This window comes from Xyrauchen texanus, chromosome 31 (assembly GCF_025860055.1).
Source record: "Xyrauchen texanus isolate HMW12.3.18 chromosome 31, RBS_HiC_50CHRs, whole genome shotgun sequence".
Taxonomy (NCBI): Eukaryota; Metazoa; Chordata; class Actinopteri; order Cypriniformes; family Catostomidae; genus Xyrauchen; species Xyrauchen texanus.
In genome coordinates, this window is record NC_068306.1 from 394,454 (window position 1) to 413,905 (window position 19,452).

Genomic DNA, 19,452 nt, shown 5'->3' on the forward strand with positions numbered 1-19,452 from the left:
TGATCTGGTGTGACAGAGCATGGGGCAGGCTGAGGTGTGGCTGTAACAGGGCCTGGAGCTGACTCTGGCTTGGCTGTGACATGGCCTGGAGCTGACTCTGCCCCACGTCATGGAAGCCAAGCCAAAGGCAGAGCCGTGGATAACTGGGAAACGACCTCCGTGGTCGTGTGCATGGGCAGAGACTTGGAAGTGACCTCTGTGGTCGTGGACATAGACAGAGTCTCGGGAACGACCTCTGTGGTCATGAACACAGGCTGAGAATCAGAGACAAAATCCCTTCTCCTCATCCTCCTCCATGAGGTTGAAGTTGGCGGTGCAGGCTCTGGGACAGACAAGGCTGGCAATGCTGGCTCTGGGATGGATGAGGCTTTCAGCATGTTGGCACTGGCAGGCATGGGCATTGTCTCGTTGGCCGTGGCAGGCGTGTGTGTTGGCTCTTTGGCCATTGTATGGGATGCTGGCTCGGCGGCCACCATGACGTGAAACTCTGGCTCGGTGGCGGCCATGACGTGAAACTCTGGCTCGGCGGCCACCATGATGTGAAACTCTGGCTCGACGGCGGCCATGTCGAGGAACTCTGGGTCGGCATCCGCCTCCCCCACAGTAAACGTGGAACCAATGATCTGCACCTGAAAAATTTCCTTGAGGGTGACCTCATTAAAGCCCACCTTGCTGGCCAGATCATAGAAGTCCTCAACATAATCCTCTAGGGGATGACTACCCTGACATATGGCGTAGGAGTAGATTACTGGGTTCATGGTTGGCGGTCTAGCATTCTGTAACGATGTAGCTGGCAAAGGCAATGACACAATGAATTGAAGAACCCAAGTGCAATTTTATAATAAATGTGAAAACCAAAAACCCTAACTATAAACATGAATAAAACAACTTAAACATGAACAAAAACTTGGTAGGCAAGGCTAAAACTTGATAAGTGCTACACAAATAAACATCAATACTAGAGAGACAATGGCAAACATGAGGGCTTAAATACACAGACATGGGGGAACATAAACCAATGATCAAACTAAACTAAACCAGATAACAAGACTAATATATAACAAGACGATAACAAGATGATGGTACCGCAGATTTATTTATTTATTTATTTACCTTTATTTTACCAGGAAATAGTCCCATTGAGATTCAGAATCTCTTTTTCAAGGGAGTCCTGGCCAAGACAGCAGAATAATAGTTCCATATTAAAAAGTACATATACAAACATTAAAAAAAACAAGACAAAAAAAATAAATAAATACATTTTGGCAATTTAACATACTCTGAACACAATCACCAGCCGCTCTCAGTAACAGCACATGTGCATCTAGTACTCAAACAGTCCTTTATCCTCAGTTTAAATTGTGTCATTGTCGGTAAACAGTCAAATTTTAGCTGATTTTGCAATTTATACCAGGAAAACGTTGCAAAAACTTTAAAGGCACTTTCACCGAAGACAGTTTGCGTTCGTGGGATTTCATACATGATTTGCCCATATGATCTAAGATTACATTTCCTGGTAGTGACTTTAATAGTCAAAAGAGAGCATAAGTAAGAAGGCAGTTTACAAAGGATGGCCTTAAAAAGAAAAATATACCAGTGCTCCAGCCTGCGATTGTGCAGAGATGGCCAACCAACACTCTCATACAAGCTACAATGATGAGTACGGAAACTGGAATTAGTTACAAATCTTAGTGCTGCGTGATATACTGAATCCAGCATTTTCAAAGAAGATTTATTTGCATGCATGTATAAAATATCACCATAATCCAGCATTGACATAAATGTTGTTTGTATAAGTGTTTTTCTCGTACTAAAAGAGAAACAGCCTTTGTTTCTATAATAGAAACCCAACTTTACTCTTAGTTTTTTTGTTAGACCCTCTATATGCTGTTTGAAGGACAAATTTTCTTCTAAAAGGAAACCAAGATATTTATAGGCTGATACTCAGTCAATTACTTTCTCATCTAGTGTAGCAATTGGACAAGCATCTTCTGTTTTCCTTGATTTAGAAAAAGCACATCATTTTAGTTTTATCTGAGTTTAGTACAAGTCTCAAAATGCAGATTCATCTGAATAATTTTAAAAGCAGATTGCAGGTCCTCAATAGCAATTGTCAAGGCTGGTGCAGAACAGCACAAAACAGTATCGTCCGCATAAAAATGACACTGCATTTGTTACATTTTGACTCAAGTCATTTATATAAATAGTAAATAAAATAGGACCCAAAATGGACCACTGGGGGACACCATTTTGTATAAGTAATGAGTTTGAGGACACACCATCAACACGAACACTTTGTGTTCTGCCACTCAAATAATTATCAAACCATTTGACTGCTTTTGGAGACATTCCAATATCCACCAATCTCTGAGACAGGACATAGTGGTCAACTGTGTCAAACGCCTTTGAAAGATCTAAAAACAGTGCAGCACAATATTCTTTAGAATCAATAGCACTTATAAAATCATTTAACACTTTCATAGTGGCAGTGACAGTGCTATGTTTTTTACTGAAAACCCGACTGTGAATCATTTAAAATATTTTTTGTTAGTAAATAGTCTTTTAACTGGTCACTTATAAGTTCTTCTAAAACCTTGGCTAAAGCAGATAGCTTAGATATTGGCCTATAATTATTTGGGTTTGATCGGTCACCACCCTTTAATAAAGGAGTGACATATGCTGACTTCAAAACACTTGGTATTAATCCAGTTTCAATAGTCAGGTTGAAAATGTGTGTTAAAGGTTCTGCAATATGTTCAGCAGCAATATTTAAAAAGTATGGGTCCAACCCATCAGGACCAGCGGATTTCGTAATATTTAACCCTATAAGAGCATCATACACCTCCTTCGTTCCAATAGGAACAAGATAAAAATCGATTGGTACATTTTCCCTAGACAAAGAGTAGTCCTCTTGTCTCCTCTGTTTTGTTGCATGCTCAAACAACAACCCAGAAGATATAAAGTGCTGATTCAGTGAATCTAGTATACTTTTCCTATCTGTAATAATTTCATCGTGTAACTTCAATATATTTGGCATGACAGTATCCCTAGAGTCAGAAGACAGTGATTTTATAACTTTCCAAAATTTTGAGGGATTAGCTGAACTATCACATATTTCATTTACATAAAAATCTGATTTTGCTTTACGAATTTGAGAGACACATTTGTTTCTCAGGTGCCTAAAGTTTTGCCAGTCTGAGCTATTTTTGGATTTCTTTGCAATTGACCAAGCAAGATCACGTTCATGAATTAGATCAGACAATTTCTCTGAAAACCACGGATTATCACGCCCTTTAATCTTATATTTCCTAAAAGGAGCATGCTTGTTTATAATGTCCAAAATAGTGATTTAAAATATTTCAACGCTATTTCGGGATCTGGTATCAAATTCACTCTGGTCCAGTCACAAAGATTAAGATCAATAAAAAAGGCTTGTTTACAGAACAATTTCAGATTTCTCTTAACTATTATACGCGCTTTACATTTAGATATCCTGGCATCTCTCACACCAGCAATAACGCAGTGATCACTCATATCATTTGCAAAAACAGCAGTAGCTTTGTATTTCTGCGGCACATTTGATAAAAACAAATCAAGAAGCATAGACTTGTCCGGCTGTTTAAAATTTGGCCTAGTAGGTGAGTCTATAATTTGGGTCAGATTCGCTGAGTCACAAAAACTTTTCATTTGATCAGATGCAGATGTTAGCCAATCCCGATTTAAGTCACCCATTAAAGCCAACTCAGTATATTTTATAGAAGTCAAACAGTCAGACAATGAGGACAATGTGTCCTTTGGCGCAGAATGAGGTCTATAGCATCCCGCAACTGTCATAACATAATTTTGCGATAAATCAATTTTTAACACTAGCAATTCAAATTGTCTAGGCACAGACTTGGATAATTGTACTGATGCCTGTAAATTGTACTTTTTACATAGATTGCCACTCCTCCACCTTTAGCACGATGATCAGTACGAAATAAGTTATACCCCTCCATATAAATATAACTATCAGGAGTAGATCTACCCAGCCAAGTCTCAGATAACACCATAATATCCACATTTGTTGGTTTGGCCCAAATTCTAACCATATCAATTTTTGGTAATAGACTTCTCACATTTATTTGGTATTAAAACCAATACCTGACCTCTTTAAAAAATCAGCAGGAGTTTGCAGTGATATCATATCTGTCACAGGACCTGGGTTAGGTTGCACATTTCCTGACATCAACAACATAAGTGTAATGATACATTTCAACACATAATGCTTTCTGCAATCTTTAGAGCACTTTTTAGAGTCCCCACTCATTGTGATTTTGGGCCAAGAGTTTTTTGATGGAATAAAAAAGTCACTTAAAAGGAGCAGGCTTAATAGATGCTTCAAATCTCCATGTTGTGAAAACAGGCTCGTGTCATACATTGTGTCATACACACAGCTCATCTGACTGCCGACTGGATTCTGTGCATAACCAGTAACCTTTAATCGTGATAACATATAAAATCTATTTAAAGAAACGTTATAGTTACTCACTGGGACCTCCTGGTGAACTTCATAGTCTGAGATTTTAGACAGACAGAGCAAAGATAGAATGGCAAGAATCATAATCGCCATGATGGAATTTGCACACCATAAAGCAGGGTAGCCAGAGTGTGGATGATGGAATGGAGGCCAGGCTATAAATAAAACCAGTTTTTAGTTGATGTAGACCCAGGCTGTAGCTGAAGTAGACCCAGGCTGGAGCTGGAGCAGAAAGCCAGGCTGTAATTAATGTAGACCCAGGCTGTAACTGGTGCAGGGAAAGTAATACAGGTTTAAACAAAAATGAACACAGAGATCCAGGCAAATGCCTAACTCAGCAGCAGATGGTTTGTAGTTAGAAGGCTGGTAGATGCTGGTAGATGCTGGTAGATGAAAGCTGGTAGATGATGGAATGGAGGCCGGGCTGTAGATAAAACCAGTTTTTAGTTTGTATAGACCCAGGCTGTAGCTGAAAAAGACCCAGGCTGGAGCTGAAGCAGAAAGCCAGGCTGTAATAAATGTAGACCTAGGCTGTAACTGGTGCAGGGAGAGTGATACCGGTTTACATCGAGAATGAACGCAGAGATCCAGACAAAACGCCTAACTCAGCCGCAGATGGTTTGTAGTTAGAAGGCCAAACTGATTTAGGCACAGCACGTGGAATAGTTCTCCTGTTAAAACTTTTCAGTTGGATTGCACCAAACGTTGTTTTAAGGCAAAAAGAAATTGTTTCGAGAAGATGCCAAAATCCATTTAAAAAACAATTTAAAACGATTTAAAACAAAACAAACACTTAAAAAAACAGAACAGAACAAAGGATAAGCTGCCATCTTGGAAAGTGGGCGGGGGGAATGATGCCCAGATGGCCGCCTCTGTGTGGAGCGCTCCAATTCTTTTGTTGTTTTTGTTTGCTTGTCCTGTGTTTAGTAATCTTTTTCTAGTCAGTTTTACCAGGGACGAACTCCTGAACATTCGGCAGCACATACCAGATAATCTTTTCCCGGTTTTTGAATATTCAGCTGTTTTGCTGGACATTTTAGTCACGCTGGTTAAACTCAGTCAGCACGGCGTTCGAACAGCACTGTCGAGCATTCATCTAGCGAATCTCCACTCTCTTCCCAACAAAACTGGCGAACTACATCTTATGAGTACATCCTGTTCTTAAGGTAAGACTTAACTAATAGGTTGTAAGCTCTCAGTAAAGTGAGGCGTAGTCACATAATATGACGTTTATCCGTATTTATCAAATAAGCAGCCTTCAAATTTATACACAGAATTGTTAAAAAGCCAATTTGATCTTGTTATGGATGATGTTCAAACCTTGTTTGTAATAAATTATATCCCCATTAAAATATGATACGTAATAAAAGTAGATTTAATAAATAGCATAACTGCCCTGTGTAAATAATATATAGGAACTGTATCTAAAATAAATAAGGGGTGATAAATAAATACTAATACAACAGGCTGGAAAAAGACTTTTATTTATTTTAATACCATTTTGCCTGGTTTGAATAAGGTGAGGAATTTCAGCACCGAATGCGCACACTCGTTGGTGAGGTGCGCGGTCATTGAGATGGAGTCTAACTCCATGCCGAGATGCTCTGAACCGGGGCGAGCTTGATCTTTTCCCAGTTGACCTGAAGCAGGTGGCTGAGGTGCGCGAGCACCTGGTCCCTGTGGATGTATAGTGAATCTCTAGAGTGGGCTAGGTGAGCCAGTCGTCGAGATAATTGAGTGTGCGGATGCCCACTTCCCTTAGCGGGGCAAGGGCTGCCTCTGTGACCTTCGTGAAGATACGAGGGGACAGGGACATGCCGAAGGGGAGGACCTTGTACTGATATGCTTGGATGTCGAACGCAAACTGTAGGAAGGGTCAGTGTCGAGGCAAGATAGAGATGTGGAAGTACGCGTCCTTAGGGTCTACCGCTGCAAACCAATCTTGATATCGGACGATGATGGACACCAAGTATCGCTTCACTCGACACAACGTTGAAGTGAGCGACAGACAGAGAACCATAGTTTTCAGGCACCCCAGAACATTTGACATGAATATTGAGACAAATTGAGTAAGATTAATGCTATGCTGCTATAGATCAAACAGCTGATCTTAATTAAGGACAAAAAGAGTTAGAACGATTTATTAAACTTTCCATTAGAGTGACCAATTGTATGAAATCCTGCCTGACAGAAAATATTACTTGTCCATTCTTGCCATCGTCCACTGTCCATCAGACCCACCATCTGGAATCCTCAGAGGAACCCAGGCAGATCGACTCATTCGGTTTAATTCCCTCATAATGCCACCGCTGCATTCAACTCAACAGTAGTTGGGGAAAGGTCTCATCATTCAACAAACTGCCCCAGTAACCCTCTACATTGGCTTCAGCCATTATGATCATCTCTTTTCTGGTGTTGGATCAACTTCAGATGTAATCCTCGGCAGGCCATGGTTGGTGAAACATTCTCCTGTGATGTCCTGGGTGTCTGGAGAGATCCTGTCCTGGGGTGAGTCCTGCTTCTGGAGTTGCCTGGCTCTTCCTTGTTGAGTCCCTGGTGCCACTACCCACTCAGATCCACCACATCATGTGTCTATCTTCACCACCTCCATAGAAAGCCTCCTGAGTGATCGCAAACTTGATATTCCTCCAGTCTACCTGAATTACTGAGATGTATTCAGCCCTCAAAGAGCTTCACAGTTAACACCTCACTGATCATGGAACTGTGCCATTGGCCTCCTAGGTCCATGCTGCCCTGGAAACTCTACGGGATGCAACAGTGTTCACCAAACTCCACCAGCACAGAGATTACAACCTCATCCAAATATGGAAAGGAGACGAATGGAAGACTCCCTTTATAACACCTACTGGCAACAACGAATACCAGGTGATCCCCTATGGACTGGCACTCCCACTCCCTCCGTATGCCAAGGGTTCATGAATGAGATCTTCTAGAATACCTTCAATGATTCATAATCATTTACATTGACAACATCCTCATCTTCTCATGAACCCTATATGTCACACTGATCCTGGAATAGCACTGTGAACCTCAGTTGTTGCTCAAGGCAGAGAAGTGCACATTCCATCAGCCCTCTGTTCCCTCTCCAGTTCCTGGCATACTTCATTGGTCCCAAGGGCAAGCAGATGGACCCAGGGAAGAAACAGGCAGTATAGACATGGCCACAACCAACAACAATGAAAGACTTACAACACTTCCTTGAATTTGCAAACTTTTACCACAGATTTATCAGGAACTACAGTACCATCGCTGCACCACTCACTTTCCTCCTTCGTTCTAAACCCAAAACTCTGTCTTGCCCCAGGGTCCAAAAACATTAAGGCGGATGCCCTTTCCCAGCTTCATTCTCATGACGCTACGATCACCACTCCAGAACCCATCCTTCCTCCATCCCTCATCATCAGCCCCATCCAGTGGACCCTGGACAAACAAATTGCTGAAGCTACCTCCACAAACCTTCTTCACCGGGGTGTCCAGAGGGATGCACTTACGTACCCACATCTCTCCGCTTACCTCGTACTGGTCAGCCCAGCACCAATCAGACCCTATCGCTACTGGTGGCCTCATATGCCCCAGGACGTCCAACACTTTGTCCAAGCCTGCACTGATTGTGCCATGTCGAAATCTCCTCATCACCTTCCAGCTGGCAAACTCCTTCTGCTGTCCATACCCCATCATCCCTGGTCACACCTAGTAGTGGACTTCATAAAGGATTTACCAACCTCCAATGGTTACACCTGTGTTATGATGGCAGTCGATAATTTTTCTAAAGCCTGTTGATTGGTACCTCTAAAGGGCCTACCTACAGCTCTAGACGCCGTGGAAGCACTAATCCATCACATCTTCCGAAATTTCGGACTCCTGGAAGACATAGTGTCTGGCAGTGGTCCTCAGATCATTTATTGGGTCTGGAAGGCATTCTTCTCCTTCTCTGTGTGTCAGTAAGCATCTCATCTGGTTATCACCCTCATACTAAAGGACAGATGGAACAAAATATCCAAGAGATGTTGAGACCTCATCTGAGGTCATAACAGTTAACCACTTGTTTGAAGAGAGTAAGAGGGTCTGGGATACTGCTCAAGTCCACCTACAAAGGGCAGTCAAACACCAAAAGAGTCAGACCGATGCTCGGCACTCCACCCCACCTCCATACCAGCCCGGGCAAAAGGTCTGGCTCTCCACAAGAGACTTTCAGCTGCCATGTAGAAAGTCCCCGATACATTGGTCCCTTCATCACCACCGGACAGATAAATGCAGTCACATACTGGCTTGTTACCCTCAAACTACAATATTACACCTACCTTCCATTTATCTCTACTTAAACCTCACCATCGTTCTTGGTCTAATAATAGTTATCCTTACCAAACAAATTCACTTTTTATTTTTTAAAGTACCAAACAAATTCACTTTTTATTTTTTAAAGTGGCAAGGGAGCCATTTACCCTACACCTGGGGTAAAAAGCTCCCTTACTTGGGCTAAAAGGCCCCCAGGGGGTTGTAATGATAGTGTAGATACCAGGGCAAAATATATCATGCACAATTTAACAACTTAGACAAATACTTTTGACACAGCAAGATGCTTTTTGAGAATCAAATTAAGATAATACTTCAGAAAATGGTGCATAATTTCTTGTTTATTTCAATCACATTTGACATTTAATTACATCTCAAGTATTCTACAAACAAATGAATCTCCATTGTGATTGAATCAGTCAATGTGAGCCCACTTTGAACATTCTTAAAAAAAGAGTAGCTAAAAAAGATGAAGAAATGGAGTCACCTCCTCTATGTTGGTGCATTAATTTATTATCCAAAATATTTGGAAATATGTGAATGAGGGAAAAAAATTCAGTAATAATGAACATATGCAATGTACAGATCATGCAATTTTATAATTATTGAAACAAACCATTTTCAAATTGAAATAATTGTTTAAATTATACATTTTATAAGGTTAGAATAGAAAAAAATTGCCCTTGAAATGGTAAAAAAATCCCAATGGAAATCAAATATTGGCCCCTAAATGGAAAACTTGATTCATGACCCTGGTTCTATCTGACCAATAAAGGAACTGAGAAAAGTGACTTGGTCTTGGAAAATATCTCTTTAAGCAAATGGTTGTACAGATGTAGGTATATTTGCACCAGCTTTCTAATAACTTTCTAACAACATGTTCATGTTGACTGATTTCAAGGTAGCTGGAGCTCCAGGTCACACCTACCGATGACACAGACCAATAGCAGTAAGAAGGTGTTTAGCAGTTTTCCTAAAAAGCTCACTCCAGCAAACTGTTATGAACCACCGCAACAAACGCAACAAAAAAATGTTGTTCTAAATGATGTCACACTCGTTCATTCTTTCATTTTGTAGGAAGTATATCGAGGCCTTAAGGGGGAAAATCCCTCCCCATTTTTAGAAATGAATTTCAGGCCATGAGTGGCATGGTTTCGCTCCAGTATGAATTCTCTGATGCGTTTTTAGGTTTTCTGACCGAATGAAACTCTTTTCACAGTGTGAGCACTTGTAAGGCTTCTCTCCAGTATGAATTCTCTCGTGTGTTTTCAAGTTTACTGACTGAGTGAAACTCTTTTCACAGTGTGAGCACTTGTATGGTTTCTCTCCAGTATGAATTCTCAAGTGTGTTTTCAGGTTTACTGACTGAGTGAAACCCTTTCCGCAGTGTGAGCACTTGTATGGTCTCTCTCCAGTATGAATTCTCTCATGTATTTTCAGGTCATGTGACTGAGTGAAAAATTTTTCACATTGTGAGCACTTGTAAGGTTTCTCTCCAGTATGATATCTCTCGTGGGTTTTCAGGTGTTTTGACTGAGTGAAACTCTTTTCACAGTGGGAGCACTTGTAAGGCTTCTCTCCAGTATGAATTCTCTCATGTTTTTTCAGGTGTTCTGACTGAGCGAAACGCTTTTCACAGTGGGAGCACTTGTATGGTTTCTCTCCAGTATGAATTCTCTTGTGCGTTTTCAGTATTTCTGATCGAGTGAAACTCTTTTCACAGTGTGAGCACTTGTATGGTTTCTCTCCAGTATGAATTCTTTGGTGCAGTTTCAAGCTGCTGGCTGTAGTAAAGGTCTTCCCACATTCAAAGCACACATGTTCCGCCACATCGGTATGTATTTTCTGGTGCTGTTTTAAATAGGACATGTGTGTAAAACTCTTTCCACAAAATGAACACTTGTGAGGCTTCTCATTTGTGTGAATTTTCAAATGTCTTTTTAGGTACTGTGCCAGAAAAAATGTTTTACCACACTGATCACATTCAAATGACTTTTCTCCAGAGTGACAAAAGAAATGACTCTTGAGACTGGGTGCATAAGCAAAACTTTTTCCACACTGATGGCAACTGTAAGGTTTCTCTCCAGTATGAACTCTCATGTGGTCATTAAGATAGCGTTTAAATGTGAAACCTTTCCCACACTGATGGCAAGTGTAAGGTCTCTCTCCAGTATGAACTCTCATGTGTATATTAAGATTGCGTTTACGTGTGAAACATTTTCCACACTGAGAGCAGTTCTTGGTTGGTCTTCGAGGATTTTTAGGTGAGAAATTGTCTTCTGTCTTTGAGCCACTTATATATTTGTTTCCAGTTATGAAACCATGCTGTTCCTCCTCCACTTCCTGTAGCTCTTCACGTTTTTCTCTCACAGCCATCAGCTCTACAACAAACACAATAAATTCACAAAAATCAATTCAAGAGGGACACATTTGAATAAAGAAAAATGTAACCCTAATTTAATTGCAGAACATGACAAATGTCCAGTATATATTTGTGATTTTTGCTGTGCAAAAGGTTTATATTCATACAGGGTTCCTTCAGGTTTAATAAAGCTAACTTTAAGACTTTTTTAAAACCAACTACAGGAAATTTAGGGGGAAATTGAAGGGAATACAATACACAAATATGTTATCTAAATGTAAACGTCTAGGGAGCACATGAAGTCATATTTTTAGCAACACTTCGAAGTTTAAAAATGCAACTTTCAACAGATCTCCATTACTTTTTAACTCATATTAAAAAGTATATTATAAGGCTTGAATGCCTCTGCTCCCAACCAGCAGAATGTGGGAATAACTTTTACCCTCTGATCAGACACATTGTATCAGCCATATTCCTCTACTACAGTGTTTTCCAAACTGGGGGTATGTGAGGTTATATATATATATATATATATATATATATATATATATATATATATATATAAAAAATACAATATTTTATCTGTTATTTTTGTATACATTCTGAAAGAGATGTGAAAACTTAAAACACAAAAGGGGAGCGCAAACTTCTGCACAGCGATGTCGTTAGTGAAAATGTATATTTTATTTTAGATTTTCTCAATTTAACCACATTTTTTGCTTTTTTTTAAATGTACAAATTCCATGTAGCCTATTCTATCCATATGATGTCGTATTGCACGTGTAATTATGAAATGATTTGTCAAGTCAGGTACACATTTTACCACAAAAACACATTGAATGCGTACCAAACAAGCCATATGTTTTGGACAATCGGGTGAAGAGAGGGGCGGAGCTATCAACCGATCACCATCTGGTGGTGTGTTGGGTCAGGGGGTGGGGAAAGACTGGACAGACTTGGGAAGTACAAGCGAGTAGTGCGGGTGAACTGGGAACGTTTGGAGGAGGCCCCTTTCTACAAGATCTTCAACTCACACCTCCAGAGGAGCTTTTCAGGCATCCCTGCCGAGGTTGGGGACATTGAACCGGAGTGGACAATGTTCAAAGCTTCCATTGCTGAAGTCGCGGTGGAGAGCTGTGGCCTCAAGGTTTTAGGTGCCGCAAGGGGTGGTAATCCTCAAACACCGTGGTGGACACTGGTGGTCAGGGAAGCCGTCCGACTGAAGAAAGAGGCCTTCTGGGATTTGTTGTCCCAGAGGTCTCCGGAGGCAGTTGCAAGGTACTGACAGGCCCGAAGGGCTGCGGCCTCTGCCGTGAGGGAGGCAAAGCAGTGGGTGTGGGAAAAGTTCGGAGAAGCCATGGAGAAGAACGTTCGGTCCGCACCAAAGTGCTTCTGGAAAACCGTCCACCACCTTAGGAGGGGGAAAGGGGGAACCATCAAAGCTGTATACAGAAAAGATGGGACGCTGTTGACCTCAACGAGGAGGTTATTGGGCAGAAGGAACACTTTGAAGAACTCCTAAATTCCAACACGCCCTCTATGGCAGAGCTGGAGGCTGATGGGGGATCAGATTCCATTTCCCTTGGGGAGGTCACTGAGGTAGTCAAAAAACTCCGCAGTGGAAAAGCCCCGGGGATTGATGATATCTGACCAGAAATGCTGAAAGCTTTGGATCTGGAGGGGGTGTCATGGATGACATGCCTCTTCAACATTGCGTGGAAGTCTGGGACAGTGCCTAAGGAGCGGCAGAACAGGGTGGTGGTTCCCCGCTTCAAAAAGGGGGATCAGAGAGTGTGTGCCAACTACAGGGGTATCACACATCTCAGCCTCCCTGGTAAAGTTTACTCCAAGGTGCTGGAGAGGAGGGTTCGCTAATTGTCGAATCTCGGATTGAAGACGAACAATGTGGGTTCCGTCCTGGTCATGGAACGACGGACCAGATCTTAACTCTCGCAAGGATCCTGGAGGGGCCTGGGAATATGTCCATCTGGTCTACATGTGTTTTGTGGATTTGGAGAAGGCGTATGACCGGGTTCCCCGGGAGAGACTGTGGGAGGTGCTGCGGGAGTACGGGGTGGGGGGGGTCCCTTCTTAGGGCAATTAAATCCCTGGACGTCCAAAGCGAGAGCTGTGTCCGGGTCCTCGGCATGAAGTCGAGTTCATTCCATGTGGGGGTTGGTCTCCGCCAGGGCTGTGCTTTGTCACCAATCCTGTTTGTGATATTCATGGACAGGATATCGAGGCGTAGTTGGGGTGGGGAAGGTATGCGGTTCGGTGGGCTGGGGATCTCATCGTTGCTTTTTGCAGATGATGTAGTCTTCATGTCATCATCGGTCTATGACCTTCAGCTCTCACTGGATCGCTTGGCAATTGAGTGTGAAGCGGCTGGGATGAGGATTAGCACCTCTAAATCTGAGACTATGGTTCTCAGCAGGAAACCAATAGAGTGCGTACTCCGGGTAGGGAAGGAGGTATTGCCCCAAGTGAAGGAGTTCAAGTACCTCGGGGTCTTGTTCACGAGTGAGGGGACAATGGAACGGGAGGTTGGCTGGAGAGCAGGGACGGTATTGCACTCGCTCTATCGCACCGTTGTCACAAAAAGAAAGCTGAGCCGGAAGGCAAAGCTCTTGATCTACTGGTCAGTTTTCATTCCTACTCTCACCTATGGTCATGAAGGCTGAGTCAAGACCGAAAGAACTAGGTTGCGAGTACAAGCGGCCGAAATGGGCTTCCTCAGAAGGGTGGCGGGCTTCTCCCTTAGAGATAGGGTGAGGAGCTCAGTCATCCATGAGGAGCTCTGAGTAGAGCCGCTGCTCCTTTGCATTGAAAGGAGTCAATTGAGGTGGTTTGGCCATCTGGTAAGGATCCCCCCCTAAGCACCTCCCTAGGGAGGTGTTTCAGGCATGTCCAGCTGGGAGGAGGCCTCGGGGATGACCCAGGACTAGGTGGAGAGATTACATCTCCACACTGGCCTGGGAATGCCTCGGGGTCTCCCAGTCAGAGCTGGTTAATGTGGCTCAGGATAGGGAAGCTTGGGGCCCCCTGCTGGAGCTGCTGCCCCCCCCGACCAGACTTCGGATAAGCGGTTGAAGATGGATGGATCACCCTAAAAAAAAAAAAAAATCCTACATTTTTAAAAAATGGAATAATATGGATTAAATGGAGCACCGAACGCATGCAGATAGTCCTACAGAATACATCTTTTTTGTAATATATATAATAGTGTAAGTGCTGCTAAACCACCCCGGAAGGTGCGTGCCTCGCTTTGTGTCTGGCAAGCGGGAGAACAAAATGTTTTCACCACAGTGAAATTTTTTTTTTAAAGTCTAAATGCCAAGAAACATGGATTGAAGAAGAATATTTTGGTAGACAAAAACATGTTGTGAATTTTGGAAATGATTACAGCTGTGGCAAAAAGTATTGGCAGTGATATCAATTTTGTGTTTTGCAAAGTTTGCTGCTTCAATATTTGTAGATTATTTTTTCACATGTTTCTATGGTATACTGAAAAACAATGATAAGCATTTAATACATTTTAAAGGATTTTATTGGCAAAAACACACAATTTATACAAGGGATCAATATTTTCAGTGTTGATCCTTGTTCTTCATAACCTTTGCAATTCGACCTGGCATGCTGGATATCAGCTTCTGGGCCAAATCCTGACTGATGGTGACCCATTATTTCCTTATTAGCGCTCAGAGATGATCACAATTTGAGGGCTTCTGCTTGTCTACTCGTCTTTTGAGGATTGACCACAGGTTCTGGGGAGTTGCCTGGCCATGTATCCAAAATTTCAATATAATGATCTCCGAGCCACTTCATTATCACTCTTGCCTTGTGACATGGTGCTCCATCATGCTGGAAAATGCACAGATCATCACCAAATTGCTCCTGGAATGTTGGGAGAAGTTGCTCTTGCAGGATGTTTTGATACCATTCTTTATTCATGGCAGTGTTTTTGGGCAGAATTGTGAGAGAGCCCACTCCCTTGGATGAAAAGCAACCACGCACATGGATGGTTTCAGGATGCTTCACAGTTGGCACGACACAGGACTCATGGTAGCGTTCACCTTTTCTTCTCCGGACTATCGATTTTCCATAAGTCCTAAACAGTCCGAATGGGGCTTCAGAGAAAATAACTTTGTACCAGTAGTGCAAAGTTAGCAGAAGGCTGCCCAATCCTTGTACTTCCTACAGAATTTCAGTCTGTTCTTGATGTTTTTCTCGGAGAGAAGTGGCTTCTTTGCTGCCCTTCTCGACACCAGGATATTGTCCAAAAGTCTTCGCCTCACTGTGATTGCATATGCACTCACACCAACCTGCTGCCAATATTGAGCAAGCTCTGCACTGGTGGTGACATGATTCCATTGCTGACTTCTCAGGAGGAGACACAGGAAATCTCTACCTTCCATGTGCAGCTCCCACACACTAACTTGTGACATTTGTTACAAGTGTCCTTTGTTTTGTTTTTCTTGCAGTTTTTCCGCACATTGCACTGCAGTCTCTCCATCTGCAGCTGCTCCTGCCTGGGTCCTGGCTCTTACACCATCAGCTGTGTGGCTTTTGCTCTCATGTGTCCGGAGCGAAGTTCATTTGCCAGTCGCATTATGATATTCCTCCGTGACATTCTCTAATTTGTGCATTTCTTGAACAGGATGGAAGCATTTATCGCAGCCAGGTCAAGGATATTATAAAACACAGCCACTGGCCATCTACGTGTGAGTGCTTTCACGGACTATTACCTCACCAATTGATCTAGCACATCTACTCCGACCTTGGTTCTGTTGTAGTATGTCTGGTTTAGCCTTTTGGCCACTTGTGATGGCAACAGCTGTGTGGATGGTATTGAGAACGAGAAGTTTTTCCTTGTTTTGCACTGATAGACTGTAAGCATTGCATTGTCACTTCTCAGCACCTCCGTGGTCTGCTCTCATCTGCTCTTATTCACTGTGCCAATGAGACTGCTTTTATTGGCTGGTTTGAGGTAAGAAAAAAGTTGTCAGTGGTGATGTTCCTCCACTTCCCCAAGTAAGGCTCAACCATTTTCAGCACCACACTGTCTCCGAGTCGCTGACCTGGCCACCGCGTCTCCTCTTTGCCCAGATATGGCGCACCGTTCACCATATATTTAGTATCGACATCAACAGCGACCCAGAACTTTATACCAAATTTATTGGGTTTGCTTGCTATACTGGATGAAGCTGCACCTTGCTTTTGTTGGGAAGAGCTGCTCATCAACAGTAATGTCGGCACCGGGCTTGTAGCAAGCGATGCTGATTTGGACGAATTTCTCCCAAATCTCGGTCACCAGGGCAAACTTTTTCTCTAGCAGGCAGGTGCGTCTGGTCTCCTTTTTTATCAAAATGCAGGATTTGCATGATTTCCTTGAATTCTGAAAAATGCATAGCACCAGTCGGCTGACCGAAAGCTCCCCAAGTCCATGCCTTTTTCACCTTGCGCGCCACAAATTTAGATGAGAGCAATGAAGGCCTTTAGCTCATCGACTACAATATCACGAGCTGTCCTCCTTGACTGTGTGCCTCAGCAGCGGTGCAGACCCTGATACGCTTCAACATGCCATAATCAACCAAACAGAGAAAAGTGGTGAGGGCATCTTCAATGTTGTGCTTTGCGTGCGCTGTGGGGCCTGCAGCTTCTGTCATGACATTTTGACTTTGTAGCCTTTCTCTATTTTCTCCCCACTGTAGAACAGTCCACACAGTGCCGTCTTTCACCACTTCATGCCTCTCTGCTGAAGGTGGACTTAGTGAGACAGCATCTTCATCCAGTGGCGAGTGCTCTTGTGGTTGACACAGCAGGCACAGCTGGTGAGTCAGGATTTTGCACTAATAAGCTTGTAATAATTAGCTTGAAATATCAATCTTATCAGGGTAATATTAGCCTTTATGCATTAGGCTATACTATAACACTAGCATAATAATAATAATAACACAGTAATAATAATAATAATAATAGAGGCTATATTGTCATAACATTGAAGTAGGATATTATTGATAACAGTCAATAATCTTCCTAGGATCAGCCTAACATACCTGGAACAGATGGAATGACAGCAGTTGTCAAATTGGAGGTGTCCAACCAGCTTTTTTAAAGAAACGGCATTATCTCTGAATCACGCTCAGAGTTAGTGTCAGCTTAACAGACATGAGACATCACTATCTGAAACTGCGAAGGTAAGAGGGCCGCTGCCAGCCGCTGAAACGCTGCAGGGTATGAGAACGCCGACCGCAAGCGGGGAGGGGCTCCTGGCCGACCCCTTTGAGTGGGAAAACTGCTGCCAGGGGAGACCCCTTCTGTTTCCCAAGAACGAGGTGGGGCGTGCCTCCGATCCGTCCAGGGAGGCGTGGCTGTTGTCCGTTGGAGGAGTGGCCGAGGACCAAGATATGTCGTATCTGATGATCCATGTTGGCCTTTCCCTCTCTTTTTTAAAATGTTTTTTTGTTAATTTGGCACAATCGCTGTTATGGCGTGTAGGTGCCCATTTTCTTTTGTTTCCCTCCCCTTGTCCCCGCCCTCATCCAGGTAGATGGGTATGACCTCCCAGCAGACGGGGCGTTAGGTATGCCCCTCCCCAGGGAAAGGGGGTACGTTATGCCGGGGGCTCCCTGAGGGTGAAAAATGACAGGGCGGAGGGTGGGGCCGGGTCGTGATGCTGCACGAGATGTATAAAGGCCGACTGGAGACTGCAGTGGGACAGAGCGGAGGGTGGGGCCGGGTCGTGATGCTGCACGAGATGTATAAAGGCCGACTGGAGACTGCAGTGGGACAGAGAGAGAAATTTATGGGCAGCTCACCGACACTTTTGTGTGTTTGTCTTTTTGTTTAGTTCTTCATTTATCTATTTTTATATTGTCAAGCCGGTTCTCGCCGCCTCCTTTCCCTTAATCTCTTTACAAAAATATACACATATTTAAGAAAAGTCAGGGTCCTATGGTTATATGGGATTAAAGTTATTACATAGCAAAATTTTAAAAAGGTAAAAATGACTGCCTTGGTAGTTCTAGTGTTAAAGAACCTACAAAAGTACATACACTTAGGTTGAAGTAATAAAAAATAAAAAAACATTTTACCATTACACATATTTACTATTAGCAAACTATAGTTTTGGCAAGTCATTGATGACATCTACTTTGTGCATGACAGGAGTCAATTTTCCAAGAATTGTTTACAGACAGATTGTTTCACTTTTAATTGACTATATCACAATTCCAGTTAAAAGTTACATACACCAAGTTAACTGTGCCTTTAAGCAGCTTGGAAAATTCCAGAAAATTATGTTTATACGTTCGTACTATTGTTTGTACAGATGAATATGGTACCTTTAGCATTTGGAAATTGCTGAAATTGAAGGTAGGCCCGAGGAAAAGAAAGCTTCTGATAGAAGGTCTACTGATTTGGAGATGTACCTGTAGATGTATTTTCCTTGGGCCTACCTTCAATTCCAGCAATTTCCAAATGCTAAAAGGTACCACATTCATCTGTACAAACAATAGTACGAACGTATAAACACCACGGTACCAAGCAACCATCATAACGTTCAGGAAGGAGATGCATTCTGTCTCCTAGAGATAAACGTAGTTTGATGCAAAAAGTCCAAATCAATCCCAGAACAACAGCAATGGTCCCTGTAAAGATGCTGGAGGAAACAGGTACACAGGTATCTATATAAAACGAGTCCTGTATTGACATCACCTGAAAGGCTGCTCAGAAAGGAAGAAGCAACTGCTCAAAAACCACCATAAAAAAGCCAGACTACAGTGTGCAAATGTACATGGGGACAAAGATCTTACTTTTTGAAGAAATTACCTCTAGTCTGATGAAACAAAAATGTAACTGTTTAGCCATAATGACCATCGTTATGTTTAGAGACAAAGGGTGAGGCTTGCAAGCCGAAGAACACCATCCCGAAGAACCACCAACCACATGAAGTATGAAGGTTGCAGCATCATGTGGTGGGGGTGCTTTGCTGCAGGAGGGACTGGTGCACTTCACAAAATAGATGGCATCATGAGGAAGGAAAATGAAGTGGATATAATGAAGCAATACCTCAAGAGATCAGCCAAAATGTAATGCTTGGTCACAAATGGGTCTTCCAAATGGACAATGACCCGAAGCATCCTTCCAAATTTGTGCCAAAATGGATTAAGGACAACAAAGTCAAGGTATTGAAGTTGCCATCACAAAGCCCTGACCTCAATTAACAAAAGTTGTGGGCAGACCTGACAAAGTGTGT